The following is a 10114-nucleotide window of genomic DNA, read 5'->3' as shown; positions in this document are numbered from 1 at the left end:
TGAGCCTGTCCCTACAAGGTACTGGGCATGTGGCTGGGGGAGGGTCTGTGCCTCCGTGACTTCTCCCAGCCGATCCCCAACTGGCAGGGGCCGGAGGCACCAGGTGAGGCGGTGGCAGGAGCCTGGGGCTCCGGTGAGGCGTCGGCAGGAGCACCCACCTGGACCGAAACTCCCTCCTAGACCCCACACCCCCTGCCCTAGCTGGGAACCCCCTCTTGCACTCCAAACCCCTTGGCCCCACCCCCACCCCAGAGCCTGCACCCCCACAGCCAGAGCCCTCACCCCCATCGCCATGCCCCAACTCCCTGTCCCTGCTCGGAGCCCTCTCCTGCATCCTGAACCCCACATTTCTGGCCCCACTCCAGAGCCCGCAACCCCAGCTGGAGCCCTCAGTCCCTCCCACACCCCAACCCCCTGCCCCAGCCCAGTGAAAGTGAGTGAGGGTGGGGGAAAGGGAGCGGGAAAGGGAATATGAAAAGATACCTCCTCCCACCCCATTGTCCAGCTGGTAATAGTTTATCTAAAGTGATCATCAGGTGGGCCATTTCCAGCACAAAACCTGGATTTGTGCTGGAAATGGCCCACCTGATGATCACTTTAGATAAGCTATTACCAGCTGGACAATGGGGTGGGAGGAGGTATTTTTTCATATTCTCTGTGTATATATAAAGTCTGCTGCAGTTTCCACGGCATGCATCTGATGAAGTGAGCTGTAGCTTACAAAAGCTCATGCTCAAATAAATTGGTTAGTCTCTAAGGTGCCACAAGTACTCCTTTTCTTTTTGCGAATACAGACTAACACGGCTGTTACTCTGAAACCAGTCTAATTAGTAGAATTCTAATGGTGATTTATTATTTCTTAACTAGGCTTGGTGCTTAGCAGAGGTGTAAAACGATAGTTCGCTGCCCCACAGAGCTTAGTCTGACCAGACGGGCCAGATCCTCTGCTGGCGTAAATCAGGACACAGGGATTTCAGGGGAGCTCTGCTGATTCACCTCCGCTGAGGGTCTGGCAAAGGATGGATAAGGAGTGGGGTGTGGGAGGCTGCAGCACTAGGTTATTTCAAAGCTTTTCCCCGCTGAGGTGATTGCTTTACCGAGCCATCTGACACACTGGGCCTCTCAGCTGGTTGGTCCAGTTTACACCTATTGAAATTCCAGGAGCAGGCACGTGCAAGCTCACCTGTCCCAGTTTACCGCTGGGCAGGCAGTTAGTTGGTGGCTGTAAGGGAGGGTGAATCAAGGGCCTGGCAACCCATGAGTTAAACCCTGTTCTAGCCTTCAGCCCAATAGCTGCTGTCAGCCTACAGGCTTGTCAAATTAACTTGTTGGACCTGCTTGTAATCACAGCCACTGAGCATGGCTCGTCCTTGGCTATCACAGGCCCTCCATGTTCGACACTGGGGCAGAGCTGCAGCTCTTGCTAACACCTCAGCTGAGGTTCTGGCTCCCGGTCTCCAAAGGACTGATCAAGAGCAGAGTTTGGGCAGCATCAGCTATGAATGTTTTTTCTAGCATAGGCAAGATCTGCTCAAGCCTAAAGACAACAGGTACCTGATTCCCTTTGGGATGGAGGTAGGGGATACAGACCAGCTGCAGGGAGAGAGCATGGCTGGAGTTTAAGGAGGCCCCAGCTATCCACCCTCATTTGAGTTCTCTCTTGGCTGCAAGAGGGAGGCACCTTGTGCTTTGGAACTCTCTCCCCTGCCCTGTCCGATTTTTTTGACAGGCTGCAAAGTCCATCATCTGAGGAGGACCGAGGTGTTGAGAGGGGTCTTTAGATTGCTGATGGGTGGGGATGTTTTGTTCTTTTCTTTCCAGATGGTTGGGTGAGATCTGCTCCTCTTTTCTGACAGCTTTTTTTAAACATTGCTCTGGACTGTGTCCTTAATGATTGAAGGACATAAATTCACACCATGTAGAGGTTAAACACAAGAGTTTATTACGTACAGCGCTGACAGAGTGTCACCTGGCTTATTAGGCTCAGAGACACCGTCAATTAATTGATTACAATGTAATATATGGATTTTCCATGGGCGGGGGAAAATGACCGGGGGAGGCAGTCCCACTTCCCTGGATAGGTCGAGCAGCAAGACATGATAGCACAGTAGCCAATAGTTAAAGGTTACATAATGTCTTCAGCCATGGTTTTAAGTTGACAAGTTAACATTTAATTAGTACTTTAATAAATGTATTAGTATAAAATATATTTGTTGAATTTTGATTTGGGGTTTAGAGGAATGAAGTAGCTTCTTTGATTGTTTAACAGATACATATTTAGGGGTAAAAGCAAAGAAACAGTAAAAGTATCTGGCAATAAAGATTGTCTTTTAAGTTGTTTATTTGTGTTTTAAGGCAGGCATTGGTTCCTGGGAAAGGGAGATGGGAGGAGGCCGTATCTTATACTGACGTGCTTGAATCTTTCATAAACTTAGGGTTGGATGTGTGGGAAGAACATCTCCCTATAGAAGGAACTATCACAGCAGAAACAGAGCATTTTTGTTTTATTTGCAACTTTGAATAAGACAAAATTATTGCCCCCAACATCTGGCGTTTTGCTGACCAGGTATATCTTAGCAAAAGCAAGGTTATCTTTGGTTATTCTACTTTCTCTTAGCTATTTATAGGCCTCTGACCTCTTGACCAAACTCTGGACTTTGGGCCTGTACACAAATCCATATACCAGGTTATTACATCAGCAATGGATTTTAACCCTTCAATGATTGCCAGGGGGCCTAGAGTCTGGGAAGAGTATCTATCTCTCTATCCTGTAGAACACCCATCACTGTAATGTCTAAGCTGTTTGAATATGTTAAATTGAAAGGAGTAAAAATAAACAAAATCTAAACAAATCAAAATGATGAGGGAAGAGGTGGGAGAGAGGGGAAGATAATACATTTAGCACCAACAGGGTCAGATTAATATTCACAGATTACGGCGGAAATGTTCTTTATGAACTCAGAGAAGGCAGGCCTGAGATGGCTGGGAAGGGGGGCGTCAGTGCCATATAGTAGGGGCCACTATAGCAGACCTGACCTGCCACAAGTAGATGCTGGGTCAGGATCTCTAGTTAGTGGGAGGTCTCTAAGAAACGTAATCTTTCTTGCCACATTGACTAACTAAATTGAAAATAGAAGGGTCAGATTCTGATCTCTGCCACTCCAGCATTAATCTGGATTCACTCAGCTGATTTCAGCAGTTTTACTCAATATTGAAACCAGCACACTGAGATCAGAATCTGGTGCTTAGCCTTTAGCATCTCTCCTTCCCAGCTTCCCTACGGTATCCTGCAAGGGGTCATAATTCCAAGTGTATGATGTCAGAGTCACTTCCATGCCAACAGATTGTGATGTCACGAACATGTAACTTGGCTTCATGGCGAACAGGAAGGGGAGTCCAGGCAGGGGGAGGAAACACATTCCAGACACAACAGCTGAGGAAGCACAGGGAGATTCTGGGCAAGCACGGCTCTGAATTTATGTCATGCGTATTCTCCATCTCCCAGTTTGTTTCTATATGGAAATGGCCCTGCAAGGCTACTGCACAGAGCTGTGGGGAGAATTCCACTGCAGGGAGGCTGACATGTCCCACGAAGGTCCGTGAGAGGCAGGCCGTGTTCCTGGAGACGCTCACATGATTGAGTCACTCAGGATAATACATCAGAGCGGTAGCCGTGTTAGTCTGGATCTGTAAAAGCAGCACAGAGTCCTGTGGCACCTTATAGACTAACAGATGTATTGGAGCATAGGTTTCAGAGTAACAGCTGTGTTAGTCTGTATTCGCAAAAAGAAAAGGAGTACGTGTGGCACCTTAGAGACTAACCAATTTATTTGAGCATAACCTTTCATGAGCTACAGCTCACTTCATCGGATGCATACTGTGGAAAGTGTAGAAGATCTTTTTATATACACACAAAGCATGAAAAAATACCTCCTTCCACCCCACTCTCCTGCTGGTAATAGCGTATCTAAAGTGACCACTCTCCTTACAATGTGTATGATAATCACAAATCCAGGGTTTAACAAGAACGTCTGGGGGGGGGTAGGAAAAAACAAGGGGAAATAGGTTACCTTGCATAATGACTTAGCCACTCCCAGTCTCTATTCAAGCCTAAGTTAATTGTATCCAATTTGCAAAGGAATTCCAATTCAACAGTTTCTCGCTGGAGTCTGGATTTGAAGTTTTTTTGTTGTAATATAGCAACTTTCATGTCTGTAATCATGTGACCAGAGAGATTGAAGTGTTCTCCGACTGGTTTATGAATGTTATAATTCTTGACATCTGATTTGTGTCCATTTATTCTTTTACGTAGAGACTGTCCAGTTTGACCAATGTACATGGCAGAGAGGCATTGCTGGCACATGATGGCATATATCACATTGGTGGATGTGCAGGTGAACGAGCCTCTGATGGTGTGGCTGATGTTATTAGGGCCTGTGATGATGTCCCCTGAATAGATATGTGGGCATAGTTGGCAACGGGCTTTGTTGCAAGGATAGGTTCCTGGGTTAGTGGTTCTGTGGTGTGGTATGTGGTTGCTGGTGAGTATTTGCTTAAGGTTGGGGGGCTGTCTGTAGGCAAGGACTGGCCTGTCTCCCAAGATTTGTGAGAGTGTTGGGTCATCCTTCAGGATAGGTTGTAGATCCTTAATAATGCGTTGGAGGGGTTTTAGTTGGGGCTGAAGGTGATGGCTAGTGGCGTTCTGTTATTTTCTTTGTTAGGCCTGTCCTGTAGTAGGTAACTTCTGGGAACTCTTCTGGCTCTATCAATCTGTTTCTTCACTTCCGCAGGTGGGTATTGTAGTTGTAAGAATGCTTGATAGAGATCTTGTAGGTGTTTGTCTCTGTCTGAGGGGTTGGAGCAAATGCAGTCGTATCGCAGAGCTTGGCTGTAGATGATGGATCGTGTGGTGTGGTCAGGGTGAAAGCTGGAGGCATGTAGGTAGGAATAGCGGTCAGTAGGTTTCCGGTATAGGGTGGTGTTTATGGTGGTGTATTCAGGAAGATCACCGATGGACTGTAGTTTCCTCAGGAAGTCAGTGGTGTCTCGAAGGTAGCTGGGAGTGCTGGTAGCATAGGGCCTGAGGAGGGAGTCTCCATAGCTAGACAATCCTGCTGTCAGGGTGCCAATGCCTGAGATGATGGGGCATCCAGGATTTCCAGGTTTATGGATCTTGGGTAGTAGATAGACTATCCCAGGTTGGGGTTCCAGGGGTGTGTCTGTGCGGATTTGATCTTGTGCTTTTTCAGGGAGTTTCTTGAGCAAATGCTGTAGTTTCTTTTGGTAACTCTCAGTGGGATCAGAGGGTAATGGCTTGTAGAAAGTGGTGTTGGAGAGCTGCCGAGCAGCCTCTTGTTCATATTCCGACCTATTCATGATGACAACAGCACCTCCTTTGTCAGCCTTTTTGATTATGATGTCAGAGTTGTTTCATCGGTGATCTTCCTGATAACATCATCCTGGCCACTATGGATGTCGAAGCCCTCGACACCAACATTCCACACAAAGATGGACGACAAACTGTCAAGAACACTATCCCTGATAATGTCATGGCAAACCTGGTGGCTGAACTTTGTGACTTTGTCCTCACCCATAACTATTTCACATTTGGGGACAATGTATACCTTCAGATCAGCGGCACTGCTATGGGTACCCGCATGGCCCCACAGTATGCCAACATTTTTATGGCTGACTTATAACAACGCTTCCTCAGCTCTCGTCCCCTAATGCCCCTACTCTACTTGCGCTATATTGATGACATCTTCATCATCTGGACCCATGGAAAAGAAGCCCTTGAGGAATTCCACCATGATTTCAACAATTTCCATCCCACCATCAACCTCAGCCTGGTCCAGTCCACACAAGAGATCCACTTCCTGGACACTACAGTGCTAATAAACGATGGTCACATAAACACCACCCTATACCGGAAACCTACTGACCGCTATTCCTGAAATGAATGAAAGTTGCTATATTACAACAAAAAAACTTCAAATCCAGACTCCAGCGAGAAACTGTTGAATTGGAATTCATTTGCAAATTGGATACAATTAACTTAGCCACTCCCAGTCTCTATTCAAGCCTAAGTCATTATGCAAGGTAACCTTTTTCCCCTTGTTTTTTCCTACCCCGCCCCCCCCCAGACGTTCTTGTTAAACCCTGGATTTGTGCTGGAAATGGCCCACCTTGATTATCATGCACATTGTAAGGAGAGTGGTCACTTTAGATACGCTATTACCAGCAGGAGAGTGGGGTGGGAGGAGGTATTTTTTCATGCTTTGTGTGTATATAAAAAGATCTTCTACACTTTCCACAGTATGCATCCAATGAAGTGAGCTGTAGCTCACGAAAGCTTATGCTCAAATAAATTGGTTAGTCTCTAAGGTGCCACAGGTACTCCTTTTCATATTGGAGCATAAGCTTTCGTGGGTGAAAACCCACTTCATTGGCTGCATGTAGTGGAAATTTCCAGAGGCAGGTATAAATATGCAAGCAAGAATCAGGCTAGGGATAACGAGGTTAGTTCAATCAGGGAGGATGAGGCCCTCTTCTAGCAGCTGAGGTGTGAACACCAAGGGAGGAGAAACGGCTTTTGTTGTTGGCGACCCAGTCACAGTCTGTGTTTAATCCTGAGCTGATGGGGTCAAATTTGCAAATGAACTGAAGCTCAGCAGTTTCTCTTTGAAGTCTGGTCCTGAAGTTTTTCTGCTGCAGGATGGCTGCCTTTACACCTGCTATTGTGTGTCCAGGGAGGTTGCAGTGTTCTCCTACAGGTTTTTGTATATTGCCATTCCTAATATCTGATTTGTGTCCATTTATCCTTTTACGTAGGGACTGTCCAGTTTGGCCGATGTACATGGCAGAGGGGCATTGCTGGCACATGACGGCATAGATTACATTGGTGGATGTGCAGGTGAATGAACCGGTGATGGTGTGGCTGATCTGGTTAGGTCCTGTGATGGTGTTGATATGTAGGTGCCACAGGACTCTTTGCCGCTTCAGGATAATACGGTGAGGAGTCCAGCACTAAAGCACATGTTAATCCTTTGCAAACTAAGGATGAGTACACTTGCCTGGAGTGCTGGTCTCTGAGGGTCTGGAGCCAAGAAAACGGATGAGTGATGGGGAACATGGGCTAGTGGTTAAAGAACATGACTGAGAGTGGGAGCTCTGGGATTTTCCATTCCCCACTCCGCCACCAACTCACTGTAGGAGTCTGGGTCAGCCCCTTCTCCTCTCCATACCTCACTTCTCCCAGTTATAGTGTAAGGACAATGAAACAGACCCGTTTCCCAGAGATATCTTTCCTAAACAAATTCTCTTTGCCACTGGAAACATCCCAAACATTAGTGAATGAGACCAGGAGCGTGCGTCAGCCCATCCAGTGGAAAAAATACCAATAATTACCTCTTTCATTTGTGGGAGAGCTCTCCTTTCCTCCCTCTCTGTCTCTGTCTATCCTTAATTATTTGGTTGACCCAAGAGACTAAGGAAACAAGAGCTGCACGAGGGGGGACAGTCCTCTTTATTGTACATTTATTTTAACTCCCCTGGAGTCTGACTCCCCACTCTGCTCCACCCATGTCACTCCAGAGTGGCTCTGGTGCGGGCTGGGAGTTACATTCATGACCACAGGCAAAGCACTTTGAGACCCTCTGTTGGAAGGGGCCAGTGAGGTCTACAAGATTAATAGATCTGGGTGAAATATTTTGGCCAAAACATTTTGTTCAACGAAAACTACAGATTCAGTGATACCAAAACATTTCACAAATTTGTGCAGGTTTTGCTTAATTGTTTCCATTGCAAAATGCTCCCCAAAACCAACCCCCCCTCCAAAAAACCCCACATTAGGAAAAAATCGGTTTCATCTGGACATTTTCAGAATGAAAATATGGACGTTTGGGTTGGGAATGGCCTTTCCTATCAAAACTCCCTCTCGTTCCATTAAAAACACAGCCAGGGTTTCAAATGGCCAACACTGAGATGTTTCATTCGGCTGGAAAGGATTATTTTTTTTTACCTTTAAATTCACTGAAAATTTCAAAAAAAATCAGTTTTGGTTTGGCCCTAAACGATTTCCTCCAATTTTTCAGAATTGCCAGTGAACCAACAAATCTGTGATTTGCACAGCTCTACTCCCGACCCTCTTCACCCCCCCCCACAGCCAAAGTGCTCCCTTCCCCACTCTTGATCCCTCCTGTCCACCTCCCCACCACTCCTCTAGAATGCTCCTGGCCTTCTGAGGCCCCTTCTGTCTGCCTCCTCAGCTTCCAGTCCCAGGTCCACACCCAGCTCCCTGGCGACACAATCACCCTGCCACTTGCTGGTTTGAAGGAGGTGTCTACAAACAGCAATGCAGAAAAGATCACATCAGGAGAGTTGGATGTAGGGACGGAAACATTCCTGGAAGGGTGGGAGAATGGGTGGGTCAGGACTGGTTCCTCCCGAGTGTCCCAACCTTCTCTCCCAGCAACCAGAAGCCACCTGCAGAGCACCATACTGCCCAGCTGAACCCCTGGGAAATGTATCAGTCCCTAAGGATTAACCTGGGTCTACTGGTTTAGGAGTTAAATGTGCTTGCTACACTTTGGAGGCTTGGCATGCAGGAGGCATCTGGGTAAAACCACCTTCAAGGTTCTCCTAGCGGGTCTCCAGGGTAATCTCAGCCAGGCAGCACTGTCTCCATCCCCTATCAATTGTTCATCATGCCGCCATCGCTCATGTCAGGGCCTGCTGCTCGCTTCCTCCCATTACAACTCCTCGGATGTGCTGCTCAAGTGCTACCCAGTCAAGTGTCGGAGCTGCTGGCCTGCATCTTCATCCCAGAAACGGTGTAACAACGCCAGCTCTGACTCCCGCGCGGCCACGCCAGCCTTCCCCAGCTGAATGGCACCAGAGCTGCTCAACAGCTCTCCTGCTGGGCTTCAGACCTCATGAGAAACAAAAAGCTGGGTGAACATAAGGACCCATTTAGGGCTTGGCAAGTGGGCAGGAAGTTGTGCCAAGCACACACAGGGACAGGGACCAGGCCTGTGCGTAGAAACAATATGAACCTTGTCCGCAAAAAAGATGCTCATAAAGGGATGCGCTTCTTATCTAAGGCTCATAGATTCCAAGGCCAGAAGGGACCACTGTGATAGCCTGACCTGTTATGCAGACAGAACTACACAGGATTGTTTTAGGGGACAAGGCAAAGATGCCACATTTATTATGATAACAATTTGATCTATAACCACTAGCTAATACCTAATACTTATACACACACACACACACACACACAAATGTTCTGCAGCTGCTAGATAGTTACCAGTCCTGAATGTAGCTTGAGTTCGTAGCTTGTGGCAGCTAACTGGCCAGGAAAGCCGGGCACAAGGAAGGGCTGGGTCTCTGTTGGGTGCGCACCGATGCCCTTCCATGTTGGCAGCAGAATGTTACCCTCCAAAGTCTTCCATCTCCCCCATCCTTTTTGTAGGCTTTAGTTTGAATCCAGAGGCTATCGGTCTTGCTGTGTCACACTGCCTCTGGGTTCAGTGTGATTGATCACCCGTCAATTGCAGACATGACTTTCAGCCTAGGACCTGGCTTTGATGTTCCTTCAGTTGTACCTTTGTTCTTTTCTTTTTAGGGTGGACTGTTCTTGCTTTGTCAGGGCTGTTGTCTGCATCTTCAGCCGTTGGTGTTTACACTTTATTTCATCAGGACAGGCTGGGGCTGGAGGTTGATTCCATCATCCATCCATCCCTCATTCCCACATTGAAACTACACGAATCAGATTACATCAGCGTTTTGCAAAAATGAAGGTTGCAGCAAAATGGAGTGAGCATTTTAAAATGGAGTTTGGGACAAGTTAAAATGGAGTTTGAGTTACAATATGGACAAATGTGAGGAATGGCAAACAGTGAGCAGAAGTTACAATGTTGAAGCAGTGTAAATTTCAGTGATTTAAGCAGCAATTGGATTGAAAGTGAAATTTACAAGAGCAGCTGGCTGAACAGCTATGGCTCTTAACAAGCATCTTAATTGTCAATTAGCTAGTTATTGGGGTGACGGTTTTATGAAGGAATGTTGTTTCATTCATAAAACTTTACTTATGAACAATTTCATGTATCAGTTC

General features: G+C 46.9%; 1 long non-coding RNA gene across 1 annotated transcript; it reads left to right on the top strand.

The window, feature by feature from the left end:
- The first annotated feature begins 1401 nt into the window (after window positions 1–1401).
- LOC311532871 lies at window positions 1402–9903 on the top strand. The gene is made up of 3 exons (XR_014714462.1): window positions 1402–1550; window positions 6832–6913; window positions 9626–9903. It is a non-coding gene; the product is annotated as an uncharacterized lncRNA (long non-coding RNA).
- Window positions 9904–10114: the final 211 nt, after the last annotated feature.

Source organism: Lepidochelys olivacea (genome assembly GCF_965140295.1).
Source record: "Lepidochelys olivacea isolate rLepOli2 genome assembly, chromosome: 18".
Taxonomy (NCBI): Eukaryota; Metazoa; Chordata; order Testudines; family Cheloniidae; genus Lepidochelys; species Lepidochelys olivacea.
Note: the sequence above shows the minus strand (reverse complement) of the source record. Positions and strands in the feature narration are given on the sequence as shown.